This window comes from Colossoma macropomum, unplaced genomic scaffold (genome assembly GCF_904425465.1).
Source record: "Colossoma macropomum unplaced genomic scaffold, Colossoma_macropomum, whole genome shotgun sequence".
Classification (NCBI taxonomy): Eukaryota; Metazoa; Chordata; class Actinopteri; order Characiformes; family Serrasalmidae; genus Colossoma; species Colossoma macropomum.
The window spans coordinates 40,405-55,000 of record NW_023495353.1 but is presented as its reverse complement, the minus strand read 5'-3'; positions in this window follow the sequence as shown (position 1 = coordinate 55,000).

The following is a 14,596-nucleotide window of genomic DNA, read 5'->3' as shown; positions in this document are numbered from 1 at the left end:
AGCAAAACAGATTTTCCACTCTAGGAAATGAAATCAAAAAGTCCATATAGACAAAACGGGGATTAGCACTTCATACCTCACGCACGCATGCTTTACCCAAACACCAGCTCCCCGCAGACACGCAGTGAGAGCTAGCAAAGCCATGGAGCCTTAATGATGTGTGTGTGTGTGTGTGTGTGTGTGTGTGTGTGTGTGTGTGTGTGTGTGTGTGTGTGTGTAGGAATAGGATTGGGAGGGAACAAGATGTTTTTTGCTATTATGGATAGGGATAATGGTCTGGGCTGGCTTTTAGGGGTTTGGGCTCCGCCCCTTTGTTCCAGTGAAGGGTGATGTTAATGCTACAACAAACAAAGAGACTTTAGACAATCATCTGCTTCTAACTTTGTGGGAACAGTTTGGGGAAGAACCTTTTCTGTTCCATCATGACTGTGTATCTCTGTACAAAGCAGCTCCATAAAGACATGGTTTGATGAGTTTGGTGTGGAGGAACTCCACTTACCTGCACAGAGCCCTGACCTCAAAATCACTGAACACCTTTGAGATTAATTGAAACATCAATTTTGAGCCAGGCTGGCCTGGCTACCAGGCTGCTGTGCTAAAGGCTAAACCAAGCCTAATGGCTACTGTTACCCCAAGAGACCGGCAGCTCCTTCTGTCTCCCTCGATAACAGCCTGGATTAACTCAGACCGTAACCGACTGCACTGTGGGAGTTGAGTGATTTCTGATAGAAGCCTGACTGAGTGTTTTGAACTGTTTAAACTGTGATATACTGGGAAACTACGACCTCAGAAAGAATTCCAACTGGTACATCATTCACTACCCATGAAATACAGGTGTCAGAAATTTTGCCACAAACATTTTCTTTTACTGCTGCTTGTTAAGTTCTGTTAAGTTCTGTCTACTGGCGCGCATGCAGGCCTCAGCGCTTTGTTTAGGTCACAGGTATTGATGTCCCCACTGGCAGTGCCAGGTATCTGCACTGATACCGAGACAGTATTGATGCAACACTAAGGGTTGAGTACCTGTGTCCCGCACTACAGGACATTTAGTCATTAACATTTAACTTGTTTAATATTGACAATTAATAATTCATGCCTGTCATGACTGAAGTCTGAGTAGATCAGAGGGCTAAAGACTGGATTTTACAGACCTCACACCACAGGATAAGGTGGGAAGGTAATTGTTTAAGACCTTCCTGAAATCAGGAGACTTTTTAAGATCCTGAATTGGCCTCAAAATTGTTGATTATCCTGTATTGTGGGTCAGACATGAGTAAGTCTGGCTAGTACAAAATAGGATTGGCATGCGTGGGGAATGTAGGACGTCCCTCAGAGCCCCCAAATGTTCAGAACTCAGCTCTCGACATGAGAATATGTGCCTGTATTGTCTGAAGCTGATTAAATAAACCTAATTTAAGTGCCAGGTTTATTTACACAGTTCAGTCAGGGGTAGTCGATTCATTCAGTGCCATAAAACCACATCTGTTCTCTTTTTTTAGGCTTGACCTGCCACTGAACAATTACTGTCCATTCAATATCAGGTGTGAAAACAATAAGCCCCTCACACAAAAGGCTCTTCATTCTCCTCTGTTTGTTACCCTGTTCATCTTCTTCATTGATTACCATTTTAACAAGAGGTCACTAAATACGGAGGTCACTAAATATGTTTACCATTTACATTTCTGTACCTTCATTACAATAAACGTAATGATGCTGTTTGAAACACACACATCTACGGTCATACGCAAAAGTTTGGGCACCCCGCTCAACTTACACATTTTGTTGTACACGCCTCTCTGTGTATCCTCTACAGAGGACACACCACATTTTAGTGCACAGTTACTGCTCATTTGCAGAATCTAACAAAAGGCTGCAAAGGTTATGGCACTTTCCTCAATATGACCACCAGCAAATAAACAGAAAATCTGCACTAAATTTAGCAGAAAATGCCATATTTAAGTTTGTTCCCTGTAAATGATGTGTTTACTTATGTTTTAACTTATTTTCACTTAGAAAATAAACAAAACATGTAACTTGACTGAAGTGTTTTTTTGCATCTGTATACAAACTGTTTGCACTCTAAACCGACTCTCAGCCTCAGTGTTTCAGTCAGAGGTTTAAACTTGCGCAACACCAACTTTCCAATTAATCCCCACATTACAGACCATTAGCACTTTCAAGTGTTCCATTACAGTGCATTTTACCTTCAGGCAGGGTTGCAAATACAATCTACTCTACTGTGAGGTCAAGGCAGGCTGAGGGAAAAAGCTGGGGCCAGTTGAGGTAACAGGATTGATGGTGTGGTGAATATTGTTTTATTAAATGGACAGTTTTGGTTCTACAATCTGAGCCACATTCAAAGCCACTGTAAAATACTCCACATACACGCACACGGTCATATGAAAAAACTGGACGGTCATGGTCAAATGACTTGTTTTGTTGATTTTGAAAATAAGTATTAATTCTCTACAGAGAGCAAAAATTACTGTTAATTTGCTGAACTTTAAAAAATGAAATAGAAAATGTGGCATTAAAGATGTTATTTTTAACTGCTCTAACTTTGGCAAATGACTGTGTCGATTGAATGTGGCAGGTTATTAAAAAAGTATTCTGCTGTTCAGGGAATATTCTCTACCTATTATGTTAGCTACCATCAAAAACTATATTGTTTGGTGGAAAAGTTGCTGCCATTATTAAAAACAATGAATTACATTATGGTGTATTATATCATTTGCATTTTGTTGTCAATTTTCAAAAGCAATAAATCACTCTAGGCTTCTTATTTTCTTTTGCTTTCTATCCAATTTAGTCATTCTCAGGGTGGCACAGTGGGTGTTTTCCCTGTGTTTGTGTGGGTTTCCTCCAGGTTCTCTGGTTTCCTCCCACAGTCCAAAGACATGCAGTCTGGCCCATTGGACACCCCCCATGACCCAGAAGGATAAGCAGCTTAGATAGTGTGTGTGTGTGTGTGTGTGTGTGTGTGTGTGTGTGTGTGGTCATGCTCCCTCTTTCACACATGACCCTACCAAGCTGAGAGGGTGAATTCTAATTGCACTGTATATTTTCAAAATGCCGTGAGTGGAACCTCACTGGACAACTCAACACACTTGAGGAGAACTAACAGCCAGATAACAGATGCTCAGGGTCACTTCCATTGTGCTGGGTGTTGGGGGGGGGCGCCATCCTGCCCAGCCAGGGAGCCAGTTATGCTCTCAGGGATTCTTGGCCGTGGATGGCTGTGGCATTGCTGAGGATGGAACTTGATTTCCCAAGGTTAGGGCCAAAACCCCCCAACAAGGGTGTTTTAGGCATGATATGAATCGTCTCTCATGGCTTATTGCTTTAATTGCAAACAGGATATCAAGAGGCCTCAAAATAAAGAACCTGGGTTCATGTCGGCTCAAGCTTAGTTTCGCATGTTAAGTTAATGTATACACAGGACACGACAGTCAGAATCAGTGTGAAAAACAATGTCATTCATTTTGAATGTCATTTTAGGAAAGTCTTATGTTGAAACTTAGGTTCTCGACGTGTTGACCAAGTTTGCGGCAGATACCAGTGTAGAAATATGGCTGTTAACCCAATGGGGCAACACAGCATTAAGTGAGCAGAGACAAATCCCAAAATCTCATTAAAGCTCCTAATAATCCTCACTTTAAGCAAAATACAACAGGCAGCCGCAAAGCTATAAACCGCTAAGCTGCTACAAAATGACTGTGCGGTGCCTGAAGACATGAGGCAAGTCTGAGGAGGGAGGCTAAAGCGATAAAGAGATTGGACAGATTTATGACTGAATGACAGAATAACATATGATCGGTTTGTGTGAACATCAGAAATACAAATACATCCATGGAAAAGACAAAGTGTAACAGCAAAACGCAAGATATAGCGCTTTTTTCAGTAGCTCACACCCATGGGTTTATATCAAAGATACAACGAGTCATAAAAAATACAAAACTACAGAGCTGCTCTAGATCACTGTGTGCGGTTCCCTCAGCTGCAGAGTGTATAAACATGGAACATGTATGTCTTTGTGTAGAACTCCGGTTACACATCACAACAAGTTTGGTTGAATGGAAAGAGATAAAGAGTCTGAGGCTCCCAACAAACATACAGATATAGCGGCTACTTTAAGCAGTAACAGCACATTAAAGTAAAGCAGCACGTTTCTCAGAGTGTCACCGGTCATTCAGCTACAACAGCCCTATAACCTCCCCCATGGGGTTAACTGGGACACTGTTTATTAGATTCAACTGTGTCTTGGGAGATGGACATCTCCCTAGGTTCAGAATAAAAATACTCACACACACACACACACACACACACACACACACACACACACACTTTCTTAGCCGCTTATCCTTCTGGGTCGCTGGGGGAGCTGGAGCCTATCCCAGCGGTCAATGGGTGGAAGGCAGGAAACACCCAGGACAGGTCGCCAGTACACTGCAGAATAAAAATACTCTATCATTAAAATTAATTTCTTCAACTAAATTAAAAATAATGAAATGAAATAATGAACTATTACTTTGGCCTGGACGATTAGCGACTCCGGATCAGTGGAAACGTATTCTGTGGATGAATCAGCTGCTCTATCTGTCAGTCTGATGGACGAGTCTGGGTTTGGCGAATGCCAGGAGAACGTTACCTGCCTGACTGCACTGTGCCAGCTGTAGAGTTTGGTGGAGGAGGGATGATGATATGGGGCTGTTTTTCAGGGGTTGGTCTAGAACCCTTAGTTCCAGTGAAGGGAAATCTTAATGCTTCAGCACCAAGACATTCTGGACAACTGTACACTTTCAACATAAAGGCCTGGCTGGGTAAGTTTGGTGTGGAAGAACTTGACTGGCCCTCACAGAGCCCTGACCTCAACCCCTATCCAAGACCTTTGGGATGAACTAGAATGGAGATTGGGAGCCAGACCCTCTCATCCAACATCAGTGCCTGACCTCACAAATGCTCTTCTGACTGAATGGCACACTCCAAAATCTTGTAGAACCTTCCCAGAAGAGTGGAAGCTGTTAGAGCTGTAAAGGGGGACCAACTCCATATTAATGCCTATGGATTTAGAATGGGATTCATAAAAGCTCCTGTAGGTGTCCCAATACTTTCGTCCATATAGTGTATGAGTTTGTCGCTGTTGGGACAAAACTTTGTACCCCAACTTTTCAGGAGAAGGAAAAAGCCTTCTTAACTTTAAATAGTACAATATATATTTTCATGTAATTTAGCATTTTTTTTGGGTCAAGAAATTTTAACACCATGTACAACCCCAATTCCAAAAATGTTGGTACGCTGTGTAAAATGTAAATAAAAACAACGCAATGATTTGTAAATAGACCCATATTTTATTCACAGTAGAACATAGAACACATATCAGATGTTGAAAGTGAGACATTTTAGCATTTCATGGAAAACATTAACTCATTTAGAACTTGATGGCAGCAACACATCTCAAAAAAGTTGGGACAGGGCCGTGTCCACCACTGTGTATCATCCCCTCTTCTTTAAACAACAGTCTGTAAACGTCTGGGAAGTGAGGAGACCAGTTGCTGGAGTTTTGGGAGAGGAATGTTGTCCCATTCTTGTCTGATGTAGGATTCTAGCTGCTCAGTCCTGGGGCTTCTTTGCGGATTTGTTGTGTCATGAAGCACCTAATGTTTCCTATTGGTAAAGGGTCTGGACTGCAGGCAGGTCAGTTCAGCACCCGGACTCTTCTTCTGCAAAGCCACGCTGTTGTGATGGATGCAGTGTGTGGTTTAGCATCGTCTTGAAATATGAAGGCCTCTCTGAAAGAGACGCTGTCTGGATGGGATCATATGTTGCCAAAACCTGTATATTTTCTTCAGCATTAACGGTGCAGTGATTTCCAGCACAGAATCAGGCCTGTTTTTAATGCAGTGAGGGCCCGAAGATTATGAGCATCCAATACTGACCGTCGGCCTTGTCCCTTGGGTACAGGGATTTCTCCAGATTCTCTGAATGTTTTGATGATATTATGTACTGTAGATGGTGGGATATTCAAAGTATTCGTAATTTTACACTGAACATTTTTCTGACAATTTTATGGACGCAGTTTTTCTCAGACTGGTGAACCTCAGCCCATCCCTGCTTCTGAGAGACTCTGCCTGTATAAAATGCTCTTTTTATACTCAGTCATGTGAGTTAGTTGCTAATTGCTCCTCCAGCTGTTTTTACTTTTCCAGCCTTTTGTTGCCCCTGTCCAACTGAGATGTGTTGCTGCCATCAAGTTCTAAATGAGTTAATGTTTTTCATGAAAGTGGTAAAATGTCTCACTTTCAACATCTGATATGTGTTCTATGTTCTGTTGTGAACAAAATATGGGTTTATGAGATTCGCAAATCATTGCATTCTGTTTTTATTTACATTTATTTACATTTTACACAGCATCCCAACTTTTTTGGAATTGGGGTTGTAAAAGGCAGTTGGAGTTTTCAAATTCTATAAAAATATAGAAAATAAACAGAGGTACAATGTTGTCTCCCGACAGCGATGATATACACAGCATTGTGCTGCACAGTGAGTTGTAGCCAAAAAAGCAGATAACTGGGGTGATTGGTGGCAGTGAGATGATGTGTGTGCAGCTGTGTGTGTGTGTGTGTGTGTGTGTGTGTGTGTGTGTTGACATTGTCCACGGTGATCGACTGCACAATGCAGCTGAGGCAAATAAAAATTAGCTTGAAAAATGCTGGAATGTTCCTTAAACGCTCCACGTTTCAGTGGGTCTGACTGATCATTTCTAAACACATTTCCATCCACTGTGCTAATGTTCACGACTGATCATCTCCTCAGCTCCAGGTCAGGTCTATTTCTTTGAACTGAGCAACGTGTTACCGAGACCTGCTTTAAGATCCATCACGGAAATAAACGGAGGACCTACATAAACCACACTCAATAAATTCATCACGTTGTCAAGAAAATTATTACAGTGCATAAAAGACTAGTCTGAACTAGCGGACCATTCAGGGAATAATAATTAGTCCTGGTGCGAACAGAAAACTGGCACAGCTCTGATTTTCTTGGCATCTGGCATAAAGACTCCATCTGTGGAGGCAGAACGGCTGGTATTGCAGATTTCAAAAATATTCTGTGTTTGACGTCTTTTGCCTAAACATACATAAAAAAGCTGTCCATACACTAGAGGGTATTCCAAGTGTGTCCAGTGTGAAAGCATCGCAGTGGGCGGTATAAACTGTGCTGCATAATACAGTAATACGTACAAAATAATTTAAACACTACAAGTAATACTTGAGGACATTGGCCATTTTTCTGGTACCGTACTGATGCACTTTGTAGCAATAGGGAGCACTCAAGACTCAAGACACACCTCCAAGAAGGCTAAATGATTTCAAAGAAATTTCAGTCAGACAGAAAACAGTGGCAGCGCTATGTCAGGGCTCTTTACTGAAACAGTCACTGTAAAACTGCTACAAGGTAAAATATTTCTTCATATGTCTGTTAAAAGCTTCAAATAAAACATTAAAAAGTCCAAAAGTCCATGTTTAATCTAAAACCCCATTTCCAAAAAAGTTGGGACGCTGTGGAAAAAGGAACATAAAAACAGACCGATACAATGTGCAAATCAATAAAACCCTTGTTTAATTTCAAATAGTACAAAGACAACATATAAAAAACTAAAACTGAGAAATGTTATTGTTTACTGACAAAAATATGCCCATTTTGAATTTGATGTCAGCAACACATTCAAAAAAAGTTGGGACGGGGGCCTGTTTACCACTGAGTTTCATCACCTCTTCTTTAACAGCACTCTGTAAGCGTTTGGGAACTGAGGAGTCACTGCTGTAGTTTAGAAAGTGAAATGTTTTCCTGTTCTTGTTTGATACAGGATTTCAGCTGCTCATCAGTTCAGGGGCTCATTTGTTGTATTTTTCATTTCATAATGTGCCAAATGTTATCAGTGGTGACCGGTCTGGACTGCTTAATACGGAGCCATGCTCCTATAATACATGCAGAATGTATTTCTTTTTTTATTTCAGTCTTGCTGAAATAATCAAGGCCTTCCCTGAAAAAGACGTTGTCTGGATGGCAGCATACGATGCTCCAAAATCTGAATATATCGTTCAGCGTTAATGGTGCCTTCACAGATGTGCACGTCACCCATGCCATGCGCAATAATGCACCTCTATACCATCACGAATACTGGCTTTTGAGCTGTTGCAGCATGATCTATTATGTCGTATCATTCAAAAGACAAAATTATTGTTTCTCTGTAATCTCTGATCAAAGTGTAATGACTTTTGCTGCCACTAAACGGCGTCTAACGTTTGGTGTTAGGAAATGGCAAATAAAAAATTATACTAATCAATATCTTAGCATGCCCCCCCCACCACCCTGACCACAAACACCCATCTGTCATCACCTCTGTGTCCAGTTGCATGTACCTCCAACTCCGGCTAGTGACGACGTCTTCTCACTGTTTGATTTACTCATTTTCAGTCATTTTCAACAAAATCGATCATGTTAACATGGGGGAGGTAATTCAAATATCTGGCGGTGTTTTTTGAAGTTTTCTGTTGCGCTGAGAGGCTGTGAGACTGACCAGCTGATGATGGAGGAATGGACGCGCACACACACACACACACACACACACACACACACACACACACACACACACACAATCTTGCTCACACTCATTAGGTTATTACACTCGTATATTTTAACGTTTTAGCTTCTTTTTTCCGAAGTTTTTTTGCTTTTGCTCTGAAAGTGTAAGAGAAGCAAAAGCAATGTGATGCTAGTAGGCTAACCTGCTAACTGACTTGCCAGAAAGTAAAAAAGTACATAATCAAAATCAAGCTTTCAACTAAACCTGTCACAATGATGACATAATGGCTGATCACAATTGAGATGATCAGCATTATTTAAGCTGAGTGGCGTCATTTTCCACAGTCGCTACATTTAACAATTACGCTGCAGCAAGCAGGATGTGAAAGGAGTGCTTTGAGACAAATGAATGTAAATAAAAGAGAGCAGTAAATTCATTCAGTGAGACGCGTGACAGGATTCACGAAAACAGGCTCTAACATGTTTAGAGGGCAGTGCAGTTTATTTGTTAGCTACATAGCTAATTAAGTAGTTTTTTTTGCTTATATTGTGACTCAAGTAAAAATGCAGCTTTGACTTTACTAATGATTCAGTTTAAGTATATTAGACTGAACAATCATAATCAGAAAACAATGTGGCCAGTTTGTTAATCTGACCACTTCAGGCTTGTACTTTAATAGTTGCAGACGGAAAACAAAAGGACAATAAAATCATTAAACGTAATTATTTACAGGAAAGTTAATCGTCAGCTACAATTTCATGATCATGACAGCCCAACAGATCATGGATGATGATTCAGAAAATACAGAAAGTACACATAAAAATATTGCAATATGTAAAATTGCAATATTTGAAAAAGTCTTATCTCAGGCTTTTCCAGAAAACAGATGGATTCTGTTGACCATCTGCCCGATTTCATGATCCAACCAAATCCTGAGGAATGAAATCATGTCCCGCCCCAGGTCTCCTGTTTCACTTGGGAACACGTCATGTTAAAAAAGAAAAGCGTGTTCTGATTTCCACTTCACAGTGACTTTAAACAAGATCTGCACTAACAAACGACACAAGTTGGCCTGAGACACAGCGGCCTATAGAGACAAAGACCGTACAGAGCTGTGGGCTGGTTCAGCAGAAACAGCACCAAACAAGATTTCAATTTCCAGCACCATGTAGTCCATAAAAAATGGACTGTATAACTACAGAAATACAATGACTACATTAACCTGGATATGAATGGGCCTTTATTCGTGTAATGGGCAGGCCTGAACACTCATGCAGCTGCTGTTCAGTAGGTCCTGCACCAAAAAACAGCTGCATTTTCCTATAATTGAGTCTCCAGAGGACTGAGAGTAAAAGCAGAGCAGGTATGCAGATTAAGAGAAGAACAGCACCACTGAGACCCTCTGCTAACACGAAAACTGACTCCTTAGCTGCATTCAGTACATCAGTCTGTGTTTATGTGAGTGACCAGAAGGTTCCCACACAGCATCCTTCACTATTTTGTGTATGGCGCCATCTAGTGGATAATATGGCACAATACCCAGCATTTCAGAACAGAATGAGCTTCACAGAAGAATCACAGCAACAAGAGCACTGCAAGATGGTATATACAGTACCAAAGGGTCAAGTGTGACACAAGGACAGTAGCAGTATTCATAAGTGACAAGATAAGATAATCCTTTATTAGTTCCACAACGGCGGAACTCTCAGTGCTACAGCAGCAAAAGGAGAGCACTCAAGAAAAGTAACAAGAAGTGATTTAACAAGCAAGTAATTAACCTTTATAATTACTTAACAAGGTTATAGTTTGTTACTTGTTACTATATAGACAAAAAATATGACACTAAAGATTAAAAAAAATAAGATAAAAAATAATAAACTCTATCCTTCACATAAACTCTATTCAGTATGGGTTGATAAGATTCGTTAGACGTAGAGAAATTATTTCAGTGAATATTTAGTAAGTTTTTACACCGTTTGGACACATGTTGGGCCAGTTTCAGCCTTTAGTGGGATCCAACATTGTGCTGCCTGTTTTACTGTAGTCTGGCCTGCTGGTCTTCTATGGCAGGAAAAACACCAACACAGGAAGAGGTGTAGCCCACTTAATTTGGGGGGGGGCACCATCACTGAACTTTTGATAAACACAGTTTAATTGCAAACGGGTAACGATAACGTAAACAAAATAAATGAACAATAGTTTATTCTACACATAGTCATTCCCACAAAGTCATACTGTGCCAAAGTAAGAGCCCCCCCTTTATTTATTTACTTTCTAGTGAAAACGGTAATTATAGGAACAGTTCAGTATGATTTCCCACTTAGCCCAAACGCTGTCGATCAGCCACATCTGGCGCTCGGATTTTCTAACAAACAGTGGAAATAAATAATGTTAACCACCCCAACCGTTTCTGCAAACTTCCCTCAACCTGCATCTTAATTCAGGTAGTACAGACATAATAAGAGCACAGCCTGGTTTTACTAGAGAAGCGAAAAAACATCTCCATGTGTGTAAAAGAAGAGGCAGTTATTCAGGACAACAAGTGCTGCATCCAATTCAGTCCTCCCTCAAACTAGGAGGGTTACTTTTAAAATATATTTCCCTACAGATTACAGAACACATGCCCTTATGGAACTTATTCCATTCAATTATTCAAAGTGAGTAACTGTGATGGTGCTAGCTGGCCGTGCATATCACCAATAGCCAAAGATAGAGACAAAGGCATGACTGAGCCTTTTATTTTAAATAATGTAAAGAGACAGGTACTTACCTGTTTCCTGGAGAGAGTGACGGCACGGGTCATTCTGTCCTCTTGTAGGTCTGCAGGCCTGGGAGGGACACAGGGACGAGGGGTGCACAGGTCGACCTGGAAAAAGAAAACAAGAACCGTCAATGATCTGATTGATTGATCGAAATCTACAATGGACATGTGCCATGAATGAAATCTGTAGAAATATATACTTGAACTTATGTTTGTATTTTGAACTGGAATGTGACTATTCTCCCTTAAGAATACCTGAATGTAATTTTGGTTTAGTCCACTAGGAGGGGCTATAGGTACTTAAGGAGAAGCCAAGGAAAGGAGGCTCCTAACAACCACCTGGAAGAGCTGGTCAACACCAAAACTGCCCCCATCAAAAAAAACAGCACTTAAAGCTCTCATCTCTGAGAGAGAGGAGAAAATCAAGCTGCTTCAGATCTGAAAACATCCACAGGTGTTTCTGTCCATCCTTCCACTGTGAGAAGACGACTCAGCGCTGTGGGCCTGAAAGGATGTGTAGCTGATCAAGAAGAACCTCACTGAGAAAAGGAGACGGACACATCAAACAAAGAAGCTGAACGATGGACTGACCACCCCAGAGTCCAGACCTCAACACCACTGAATGTGTTTGGATTGTGACCAAATTCTAAGTCTGAACTTTGAAGGTGTGGAAAAACATCCCTGCAGATTTCTTTGGAAGAACTGCAGCTGTAATAAAGGCCTAAGTGGTAACATTAAAATCTAAAAATGTGTTATATTTTCTGTTAAATATGTTTTCTGTTTTTTCCTTGATGCTGAATGAACAGCTTGTATGTGATGATCTTTTTGACTGGAAATTAATTAAATGAAGGGAAGGTTTATGTAAAATCTAAACTCTCATCTACACTTAGAAAGTCAACAAACTAAAACATTTAAATGTGGCAGAACTTTTAAACAGGCCACATTTTATTTTCTCCCAATATGTTAAATTCAGCAAATAAACAGTAACTGAGCGTTAAAGTGTGCAGAAGTGTTAGCTTGGAGGATGCGGTAACTTATTTTCACTTAGAAAATCTGTAATGTATTTATGTGTAGTTTGACCAGGGGGTGTTAAAACTTTTTCAAACAATTGCAGATCACAACACATGGTCGCTTTTATCGTTTATATGGATAAACCAATAAACCCTGGCAAACCAATCCCAACTGAGCTTCTTTCCTCAAACACATGGTCAGTGTCGCCGTGTTCCTCCTTTTTCGTCGATTTTTTACTTTTTGGTGTGATTTGAAAACTCCAGTTTCTCTTTTACACTGTGTTGACACTCCAAGATGAACAGACCAACAGAACTGGTCCAAAATCACTGAGAAATCTCTCACTCCATTACCTTCTATTACAGGTTAGGAGTGTTTTTACCTTCTACTTAGAGCTGGGCGATATGGCCAAAAATGTTATCACGATAAACAAAATTCATATCGTTCGATATCGATACAAACCGCGATAAATGCCAAATCATTATTTCTTTCAAGTTTGAAGGCTGATTTTGGTCCTGGGTGGTTAATTGCTGTTTTAAACTATGCTTTATGGTCGGAACACGACAAACACTCAGCAAACAGGGGAACATTTCACAGATCTGTCATGGGAGAGTGGGAGAGTGGGACAGTGGGACAGTGGGAGAGAGTGTCTGCTGAGCTGTTTTTACCAGCTGGAAAAGCACGGCTATCTTATAATAGTCCTAATTTAAGAAAGAAAACAGATTATGTTTAGCTGGTGCCGAGCGCTCGGCTACCCCGCTACACATGACATCACAGTATTCAGACACCAGCTAGACGACTGGATTTCTCTATACTGTCGTAATAACATTAGTTTAAGAGGTGAACCGCAAAATATCAACACCAGACAAACAGAGTCCTCCTTTAGGTACGTTTAAACTGAAAGCAGTGCTTTTGTGTCGTGTTTGATCTACAGTATCATCAGTTCGTCGTGCTGTGTGAGTGACGGAGCTGCTTCAAGTTAGCCAGCTGCTAAAAACAGCTAGCCTGGAAAGCTAGCGCTCTCCCGCTCTCCACTGCCTCACAGCTTCCTCAGTTTACTTTCGTTTAAATCAGGGCTGTAATTTACATGAACCACTTCTTTCTTTCACCTTTGTTGCTTGGGAATGCACTCATACTTAAATATGACTGAGCGCTGTAACAGTGCTGTAGTTGTGAGGATTGTGATTTAACACTGCTAAAGCTGTTAGGATGTTAGTAAAGAGTTGAGTTCACTGTAGGTCAGTACAGTTACACCACTGACCTCGTCACTCACACTCGGTCATAGGAGGACAGATCGCCTGTCGTTCCGCTCAAACAGGGACTATATAACTCCGCGTTTCAGCCGTTGCTAAAGACTCATCTTACTCGTTGCCCCCTCCCTCTCTAAACATGTAGAAAAACTCAGAAGTGCGCCCTCTCCTGGCGACAGCAGAGTAGTGTCGCTTTCCTTGCAGTAGAGAACGCCAAGGCTTTCGCTGAACGTGAAAGTGTGAGAATGGTGTATGATATCGAACATTTATCGAACATGTCGTATCGCTCTATCGAGGAAAAGTTATTTCGCGATAATTATCGTTATCGTTTTATCGCCCAGCCCTACTTCTACTGTAAACATGCTATGTTTAGATATGAGGCTCTGAGGGCGACGATGTGTAATGACTTTTTTAGCCTCCTCTGAGAGACAATTGTGTACAGTAGAAATAACATTCGAGGCTCTGACCATGGAGGCTCTGACCATGGAGGCTCTGACCCGTCACTCTCTAAACACCCATTCTTTACCTCAGGTACGTTTTGTAAGGATTTGTCGAGGATAATGCATTTCAAGGTGGACCTTCAGGGTGAAGTCGGGGTAAAAGCTAAACAGAGATTTTTCATACACTGGATTTGTTGGGTAATTTAGCACAACAAGACTAAGATAAAAATGTAGCAATGTATGGAAAACACGCCTTCATGATGATACATGAATAATTATATTTTTAGTTATATACTGTCAACAAGTAAAAGGCCACAAATCAGATTTTCATGGTAAAATGTTCTTCAGAATTACTGGAACACAGACAGATTGATCCGAAAAATACATAAAATACATACAACTGCTTTCATTCAGGGCTTATAAGCATTTAAAATTGTTGAGGATAAAAACACAATAAAGCCTTTAGGCTTATTTGCATGGTGGTCCTCTGAAAGATATCAAGATGACAGGCTGTAGTTGTCATGCAAGATAAATTAATGAAGTATTTCAC